This window comes from Triticum urartu, chromosome 5 (genome assembly GCF_003073215.2).
Source record: "Triticum urartu cultivar G1812 chromosome 5, Tu2.1, whole genome shotgun sequence".
NCBI classification, from domain to species: Eukaryota; Viridiplantae; Streptophyta; class Magnoliopsida; order Poales; family Poaceae; genus Triticum; species Triticum urartu.
The window spans coordinates 354834115-354844050 of record NC_053026.1 but is presented as its reverse complement, the minus strand read 5'-3'; the positions used below and the strand labels follow the sequence as shown (position 1 = coordinate 354844050).

Below are 9936 nucleotides of genomic sequence, written 5' to 3'. Positions count from 1 at the left end.
GTGTCCTCGCCTGCCATGTCGTCGAGGAGGTCGTGGACGTCGGGGAAGTAGTCGTCGGCGACCGGATCGTCCGTGATGAAGCAGCCAGTAGTCGCGCTGAGCGCTCCCCAAAAACCTTATCACCCTTCTCCCGTACAGGACTCAAAAGGTGCGGTTTCGGCCGCAAGACGGGCTGGGGAAGAACGTAGCAGCAGCGCAGTGGTCGGAACTTTGTGGCGAGAGGAAGAGGAGCTTCTGTTGTGTCTCTCTGGAGAGGAGCGACCTCTCTTATCGGCTCGGCTCATTCCCGCAACCCGCGGCGCGGCGCGGCGCGGCGAGGCGTGGCGTGGCGAGGCGAGCGGCGGAGGAGCGCGCGTGGATATCCCTCTTGTTCTCATGCTCGTACAAGTGGGGAAAGAACCTCCCTTATAAGGAGGTCCAACTCCCACTAAACTAGCAATATGGGACTAAACTTTAGTAGTATCCCTTGCCTTGCACAAATGGGCTAAGTGGGCCTCTAGAATTTATTAGGAATTTCTGAAATAGTTATTGGGCTGTCCAAAATAGACTAAATTCGAGTAATATTTACACAACCCTAATATTTTTAGAAGATAAAAGTGCATGTTATAAACTACTGAGAAGAAATCAGGGGAAAGTGTAGTTGCAACCTGATGAGTGACGACCTCCAGTTGCATGCCCATGCGTTGCCACGGGCATTTTAATTATTTTTTCATTTACACATATATATATTTGTGTTGTTGTATAAAATTCAATGAATTTTTAGCCTCTTCCAAAAACATCGTCTTAGGACCCTTGTGATAGATCGTTGCTGAATATCGACATAATCTATCTCCATCTCTGTCATAACAAGCAAAAATAGACATGGAACAGCCGCCTAAAATTCATCTCGCGCCCACCAGCTCGAGGCACCTCGGTGCTCGTTCCGTCCCTCGTCGTAGGAAAGATAGCGCATGACCCCCTCATCGACCGCTTGCAGCGCCGCGGCTCGCTGCGCCCATCCAAAGGTTGTCGCAGCAAAAAGTGGCGGACGTTGCAGTACTTGATTCCTTGCCTTCCTAGGAAGCAGGAAGCACTTGTCTGGCCTTCCAATGGTTGCAGCGACGAGCCCCGTCACCATAGCATCTTCAACATCGGGCGTAGCAAAAATGATAATAGGTGCAGCAAAAACGCGACCCCCCCCCCCCCCCCCCCCCCCCCCCGTGTCACGTGTCGCGGTGCCATCATGAATGGTTCCAGCAAAAATCATTGGCGGTTGTAGCTTTTCGTCTTGCTGGTCCCCGCACACCGTCACCGATGCAAGCACGTCGCTCCTCCGGTCCCAACAAAACATGCCACTGGTTCCAGCAAATATCATTGTCGGTTGAAGTTATTCGTCTTCCCGGTCCCAACATACCGTCGCCGCCCCTGCGTCACCGTCGTAGCACATCGCCCTGTCAGTCCCAACAAAACATGTCACCGGTTCCAGCAAAAATCTTTGCCTGTCGCAGCTTTCCATCTCGCCATGCTTGTCTCCACACGCAGCCGGCAGTCGGGCAGTCATCGTTGCCGGCCGTCTGAATGTAGGCACCATCTGACAGTTGCAGCTTCACTAACCGGCGGTTGTAGCTCCTCAGTTGCATCACGTTGCGGCGCCTCCTGCAGCAGCACGGCTCGTGCACGCGTTCGTCCTTGCTGCCCGTCGCCAGACGCCTCACTTGCACTTGCATTCGGCTCGCCACCTGCCCCCCACATTCACCCTCGCAACTACGTCCGGTAGTGACGCTAGATGAAAAGGAGAAAAAAGGTGCTGTGAGAGAGGGACAAAACGAGCTTGAGAGATGAGAGGAATGAGACAGAACGAGTGGCTGGCGGTTTCCTCATGAGGTAAGGATGAAGGAGGGGATTGAATCGCCTGGATGTGTGCATTAGGGAGAACCGGTAGATGAGACGCGATTGAACGAATCACGGGCGACTGGCGTAAGCTTCCGCCGGCAGCCTGAAAGGAATCATTTTCCTTGTATAAAACTCGATTAATTTCAGTCCATCATAGTTATGTCAGTAACTTAGTCAATCGACATTTTTAAAGCAACATACAAAGCCAATGGTTTTTATATTGATCTTCAAAAGTAAACATATAAACATATATTAAATTAAAAAAATTAAAATAAGCTCGTATACAATATATAATAAAATTTAAAATTTAAATGTGGAATTGTTTTTTGCAGGATTACATTTTTCTAAACTAATAGAACTTATTTGGAAGCACATGTTAACATATGAAAAATGGCATAGTATACTGAGAACAAGTTCTACATGGTGCTCAAAATAAAACATCTTTTCATTATAGACCCTCTATTCTATTTCCCCGTCGTTCCACCATGTTTCAGACACAACTCTTTAGAAAACAAAAGGTAGAGATATCCATTTGTCGAACCAACATCACCTTGATACAGAGATCCATTGTCTCCATAGGGACAAGTCACTTTTTTCTTCCCCATCAGAAGCGTGCAAGGTCTGAAATACAAATGGGTTTAATATCTTATAGTAAGAGCTTAGGTTGCTGATAGAATGATAAAACAAGTAGGTATCCGTATCCTAATTTGATGAAGTTCACCATGTGCAGAATATTAAATTTGATAAGCTGTCATAATCAGATTATGTTTCGGAGAACTGAAATATTAAACTTGGTAAGCTGTCATAATTAAAATGATGATTATCTCAGCATGGTCGACCTGGATTGTACTACCCAGAAGATGACTCCATGCACAGAAGGATAACAAGAAATTATACAATGTATGAACTTTCGGGTAACAACTCTCGGCAATGCAAAAGACCCAAATGATGTGTGACAAGTAAATATAGTCAATTTAAAGAGACGTCTCTTTAATTAAACAAGTCCAAGCAGTACATAAGTCAAGTAATTTGATGATAAGCAATTTTGAGCATCTACATGTACACTTCGATTAGTGCATGGCAAGAAGAGAACATGAACAACCATGCACATCACGATTAAAATAAAAGGAGCTGAAACATGACACTACAATTGGATTGCATTACAATCTGTATTAGCAAAGACAATGACATGAGACTGCATTCTTGATTTAAGTTGGAGAATAGCAGAACAAACTCAACATAGATGGCCCCATAAGTGAGTGCAAAAATGGTAGAACTGTGCACAGATATTCATATATTAGTTGCTTAATCAGACAAGAAAGTGGACATGACAGTAAGCAGAAAAAACTAAAATATGTAGTAACTAAAAGAACCTATCTTTGGGGCGTGAATTATGAGAAAAACCATATAAAGAGGACGGACATGCATGAACTACCAAAATAATCCAATGTTGAAGAAAAAAAATGCATATAAGCAAACCAACCGAGCTCCTGCCCACGCAGTTGAACCTCTAGACGCCTGCATTCAGTGGCAGAGCTTGAGAGTAATTCAAGAGGGGGCCATTAGTGAAAAGGAACCAAGTTAATAGGGAAGGAGGGGCTAATTTGTAGTTTAAACACTAATTAGGCTCATAATGTAGCCTATTCTTCAATGGATGCAAAAAATAAGGGGGGGCCATGGCCCCTGTTGGTCTACACTAAGCTCCGCCACTGCCTGCATTGGTGGAGCGTAAGTTGCTCACTCACCTGAATGCTTCTGGAGGGGATCAATTGGATCGAAGCTGCCAAAAACCGAGCACGGCAGATCAGAAACACCAGCGGAAAACACGATCACCGGCGCCTCGCTCCACCGGTTGCGGTCACGGTCGCAGCAACGTCTCGCCCTCGTCGCAATCATGCTTAGCCCCTCCCGACACTCGTCTCAGGTCAAATGCTTCATCATCCCATTAAAGCTATCTATGTCACCGATATTGATCTCGGCAGGCCATTTTGTTTTAATACTATAAAATAAGAAAATGAATTGAGTTATAAAAAGCAACGCAAAAAAAACTATTTCGTGGAAGGCTATTATTTATTTCATAACTGAGATACTATACAACTACACAAAATCTAAAACTACTACTTATTCAAATATTGCACTAATCAATATTGTGACAGTTGTCTACATTTATTTACAGAGCGCACGTTTAAACAGACGAGACATACATTTGCAAGTGTTTCTTACTGCTGACAGCATCATTGAAGCATCCTTCAATCCTAATAATGATTGTCTCATTCAGTGCCAGATCTGTAACCTTGAAATTTATGATGCAAGTAATCTGAAGGAAATCAAATGGCAGAGGAAGAGGCAAGCCAATAAATCTATGTATAAAGGAAGCATCAATAAAATGGAACTTAGGCTCAAAACTGATGAACTGTAAATTGTGTTGCAGTGGCAAGTTAATTTCGTGAAGCACACTGAACCAATCATTTCTTTCCTGTGATAAGTGAGCTTACCCGTAACCTTCCATCACAGCAAACAGGTACCACAGTTGTAGGAGCAATGTTTCAATCTTTTTGTGAAGTGAAAATTATCATGACACTGAAATTACGTGCAAGCATCATATCTTTTGTAATTCAGTACTCAAAATGCAAAATAAAACCAAGACTTATTGCTGCACCTTATACCCTGAGATCTCTGCATTATATATTATAATAACCTACACAAATAATCTAAGGGCCTGATTGGATTCTCGTTTCAGAGCGCTATACACCTGTAAAATTTACACGCCTCCATCCATCTTTTTTTATCCAGGTGGATTATCAAGCGTGGCCGGTAAAATACACTTGTAAAATAAATACAGGATATAGATACACCGATTCCAAGCGGGGCGTAAATCTCTTACCTAAATTGTTGGCGTGTGGATAATTCTTTTCTAGCTTGAATCTAAATAATCATTATATGGTTACATTCTCTTTTAGTTTGTAAGTAGATACATGGTAGAATCTGAATAATTCTTTTTTAGCTTGAATCTAAATAATTTTATTTACTACAGTTGCAGGCTGCAGGAGTGATTTAATCTGATTATGGAGAACGTTCATATGTTTGAGTATCATTCTAATAATCATTAAGAAATTGTTATCCAACTATGCAATAAAAGAACTGATCCAAAATAGAAGCCTTCACTTGTTCCTCCTAACCATTTAAAATAAAAAAAGAGTGCATCAAATTATTTGATAGTGTGTGAGCCAATTCCGTAATTTTCTAGAAGAGAAAGGCTTGCACTTCTCAGTATTCATAACTTCAAGATACGGAAACCTTACACGCGTTTCCAAATTCAATAACAAAAGGATGAACAAGATGCACATGTCAGTAAACAACTGAACTTTTTAGATGGTCAGTACTGAAGCAATACTTTCTTTTGATTTATACTTACTTGCTACTCCAACTTGCAGTACTGAAGCATGTACTACAATAATTTGACATATGTTTAGATGGTCAGTTCCATCTGGCTTCAACATAGACATGGTTTCATCTATGTCATAATAATGTACACGGCAACTGATCAAGTATAAGTCTCAAGTAATAGGACTGTAAGTAGTTGAGCAACTCACCGAGTATAATATTCAAACGTTGCAGACTTGGTTTGCCTACAAACTTATATAAATGCCAATTGCATGATTTATTCCAAATTAATAATTACAAGATGCAACAATGGATATAACCTTATGCGGCGGCGGAGCTCCCTGCTCCTCTCCTCCATGCATGGCGACGGGCTCCTTGGAGCCTACGAGTGTGATGGAGGAGCTCCTTGCTCCTCTCCTCTATTTTTGGGGGTGAGACCGCGAGACGAACCAATACATTTTGCAGAGGGTGAGCATTTCCCTACTTTTCTCATAGTAGTATTAAGCATTTCTGCAGAGGGGGACGTACATATCACAAACCGGAACTTTAAGTTTTGCAATATTAACCATATGTAGCTGTCTCTAAGAATAAGATGATGAAGTCTACTTGCAATAGGTACTTTCCTTCACCATGAACTATAAGTTTTGCAATATTAACTATGTAGCTGACTCTAAGAATAAAATGATGAAATCTACTTGAAACAAGAGTAAGTGGTACTTTCCTTCAGCAATTGCTCCAAAATTTCAGCATGTTGGTTGTCTTGATTTATAAAGCATTTTCACACCTGACTCATTGGTCATGTAATTCATGAATAAAAAATACGTAAGCAGCTCTCAGGAAATTCATACGTAAGCAACAATAAGAACAAGCGTGTCAACTTGAGGGCACCCATGTCTCCAAATTGATAAATTTGAAGGAAGCGCCCTAGTGGGGAAAAAGATGACAGGTCCAAAGATGGTTGGCAACTTGGTGTCACCTATTCTTTGTAGAAATTCAAGGTATTAGTACTATCTTTATCAGGTTCATATGGAAAATATTGCAGTTAGTACCTTCGATATAGGTTGTAGGGAAAGTGCCTATGTGAAATCATTACTTTACCTTCAATATAGGTTGTAGGGAAAGTGCAGATGTTATTGCTATTAGCTAACTATGAATAAAGAAAAATGCGCCTAAGCTATGAATCAGATTACCTGTATTAGGATCTAGAAGAACTCTTCCCTGTACTATATAGCCGAGCACCAGATTGACACCTCAGAAATGGACATCCAGAGTCCATATTTCCCTTCCCGCAGTAGAACTGTATAATCAAATGAAAGTGCCCATGCATCGCAACTAGATGACAAAATAGACATACACATCCATTGCAGGATGATGACATTGAAAGAGAAATCGAATCGCAATATCTTGCTAAATTTAACATTTCATATGTTGTCCAACCTGAGTTCAAGTAATCATCGGTGAGGTCCGGATAAATAATCTCATACAAAACATTTACCTCTATATGTAGGCCAAACAATAACCACCGAGTACGACAGAACAAGCGACAAATTAAAATTCAGAAAGCCATATCGGGAAACTTGTACAACAATTGGAACTGATTTTTAGCAGGGAGGGGAAGTGGAGAGGAGCACTTGCCATGATCCATGACGTTCGTCGAACCATGAGCATTCCAAGCCAAGATATGCCCTTAGTGTTCTGAAAATCGCACTTGCCATGATCCATGACGTTCGCCCAACCATCAGCATTCCAAGCCAAGATATGCCCTTAGTGTTCTGAAAATCTGCAGTACAGATCGTGAAACATCAAGTGCATTGATTATGAAATCAACAGTGTTCATAGCGATTATATCAGAAGTAAACTGACAAGAAAAATGATACTTCTCATCAAATTTCCTCCAGTATGTCTCGATCTGGATATTTGGTCTTTTCCAGTGCATGAGTAATATTGTGCTGCAATGAATATTCTAACATAATCAGTAAAGAAAAAAAGTTCAAAACCTCAACCATAGTTTAGTGAGTCATACCTGAGTAATTCCCGCCTTATAAGATAGTGATGAACTGATGAAGCCACAAGATACCCATGACTGCAGTTCCCAATTATGAAATTTGAGGTACACTGTAATTCTGCAGCTATTTCACCAGCTGTATCATGTATGAAAGAAACATTATATTGCCCTCATTTTGCACAGAAATAAAAGTACCAAATTCAACCATAATAGAGAGTGTCGAATGAGACTGAAAACAAATTCATACACAGAGGAAGTCTTCATGACTTCATGTACAAATTATAACAAGGGAAAATTAAAAGTTGTGGTCCTTTCTACATATATCATAGCAAACTGCACACAACCGCCCGCATCAGATGCAGAGATAAACCAAACCAGAAGAAGTGGAGGAGGGATTCACACCTGGTTGAGGCTTTGGCGAGAGGGCAATCTGCAGCGCCTACGCCAGCTTGGGTGCCATGGGCACATGCTAGTGACTAACAATATAGCAACATACGAATACTTGGACTTGATCATCCGGCTGTAGTATATATATTCAACTTCATCCTCCATTTGGGATCCAGAAAACAAGTTCATCGCTAGGAAAAGTTAAGATTTCTCATGCTAGTCAAGTAGTACCAAACGTGTATATGTTGAGAGAGCAGGTGGGACAGGCTTACCTAGTCCCCGGAGGCGCAATCAGAGGAAGCAGGAAGGAAGGAGCTCCGAGGTACAACCAGCCACAACCAATGGCGGTGTGCGCTGCTGCTGCGTCTGCGTGTGTGCGTGGAAGGGAAAAGGGATGGCGCATCAGGTGGGGAGAATAGAAGAGAAGATCAAAGAGGAGAAGGGAAGGGAGGGCGAGAGATCGAGCACCTACGGTCGGGGCAGGGGGAGAGCGGAGGAAGCTCCCGGCGCGCGAGCATCTCCAACAACGACGCATGAAGCAGTCGTAGCAGACGGTCCTCTCCCATCCGGCGCGATTCCTCTTGCGACCGTGGCGGATCGGAGAGCGCCGTGTGGTGCCCTGCCCTGCTCGATCTGGCCGCCGCCGCCGTCTGAGGAAGAGCATCCCTGTCTCTCCTTCTTTATGATGAGGGGAGGGGAGGGGAGGGGGGCCGGCGGCGTGGTACGAGAGGGACTGGGAGAGGTCGGCGGCGGCGGCGATGTGGTCTGAAAGATGGAGGGGTTCCGCAATGGCGGGTCTCCGAGGCCGCGTCGAGGGCACGAGGATTCGGGTGCGAGCTTCTGGCTATTTTTTTTTTAGGTTAACCGTTGTAGATTTTGTAAGACGATTTTCTGTCCATGAACCGTAGCGTTTTACAACTGGTATCGTGGTAGTATAGCGATCGAGGACGAAAACTAACCATCTCTAGTGGGACGAAAATTGATCGGTGGAGAGTACCAACTGCTCCATTAGAAGTAGAGATTATGATATGTGTAATTGAGGATTCTGATTATAGTATACATCTACAACAATCATACAGCTCTACGATTTGACCAACCGGTATTTCATAACTTACCTTGGTCAGATACAAATAATACAAAACACCAACAATAATGGTCTCCAATAACAGTAAAAGGATAGTGGGAGTGAGAAATATTTGGAAGTTGCAACACTGCACCAAAGTATATGGCTTCTGGTTTTCAGTATTGATCATTTAGATGCGTAGTTAGAATCAAAATAGAAAGAACATATTTGAAATAAAAGCAATGCTTTGCACTGACTAACGATAGGAAAGGGAATGAAGCATATTTATAGCGGCCTCTAAGAGGAAGAGACGGAAATGGGAGGATCAAGACATAATAGTACAAGTGATTGATCTCAGCTTTCATTTGAATGCAACACTATCAATGCATTAATAAGGCCTGATCAGCTGTGTACATAAGTGACCCGGTGATAATTAACCAAATTATCTTCACAAAATAACCTAGTTATCATCTTGTTATATTGTTTTAGTGCTAATTAAGTTCAATGAGAGACTATGCTCCTTAGGCGTGGAACCATATGCTAATTAATACTCTCTCCGTTCTAAAATATAGTACATACTTTGTTTTGAAAAGTCAAGCCTATCAATATTTGATCAAGTTTTAAAAAATCAACATCCATATGTACTTTTATAGTTTATTTATCTAGTACTTCAGATACTGATAGTTTATTCTAGAAACTTGGTCAAACATGAACATCTTTTGACTTTTGAAAAAACTAATATGCACTGCCATGTATAAAAAACCTGAGGTTGTTAATCCACAAGCACGGACATGGTACTCAAGCAGTGCAGGATGAGGCTTTCAGATTGAAACCTTACACTGTGAGATAATCTGCTGCTTGTTTAGCCTTGAAGCGAGCGAGATTGAATTTGAATCAGGCTACCAAAAAAAGGATGACAGAGAAAGAGGAAGGACGTATCGAGAGTTGTACTGCAGACCTTGTGGACCATGGTGTATCGATGAAGGCGACCAAGTTCCGAAGATGACAGTCGTCCATGTACAACACTGTTGCTAGCCGTGGCGGTCTACCTTGTCACCTCCTCCTCTAGGCCCCGAGCGTTGTCGTCGTTGGACGTAAATTACCACACACAAAAAAGAGGAGAAAGATGAGGTGCTAGGAGGGGTGTGCGGCGTGGTGGTGGACATGCAAAGCCCGTGCAGCCTTGTGGTGCAGAGGAGGCGGTGTGGGCCGGGTGCCCGCGCAA

At 42.6% G+C, this 9936-nt stretch overlaps 1 long non-coding RNA gene across 10 annotated transcripts; it reads right to left on the bottom strand.

Annotated features, from left to right (window-relative positions):
* Positions 1–798: 798 nt before the first annotated feature.
* LOC125508977 lies at positions 799–8520 on the bottom strand. Of its 10 annotated transcripts, none has more exons than XR_007283894.1 (8): positions 8117–8520; positions 7921–8014; positions 7664–7839; positions 7280–7397; positions 5466–7205; positions 4077–4127; positions 2423–3871; positions 799–1975 (listed from the first exon to the last, which is right to left on the bottom strand). It is a non-coding gene; the product is annotated as an uncharacterized LOC125508977 (long non-coding RNA). The 10 variants fall into 10 exon arrangements; XR_007283889.1 differs by having other exon boundaries at positions 799–1430; positions 1594–1975; positions 4077–7205; positions 8117–8518; XR_007283890.1 differs by having other exon boundaries at positions 2423–3390; positions 3618–3871; positions 4077–7205; positions 8117–8517.
* Between the last annotated feature and the right edge of the window lie 1416 nt (positions 8521–9936).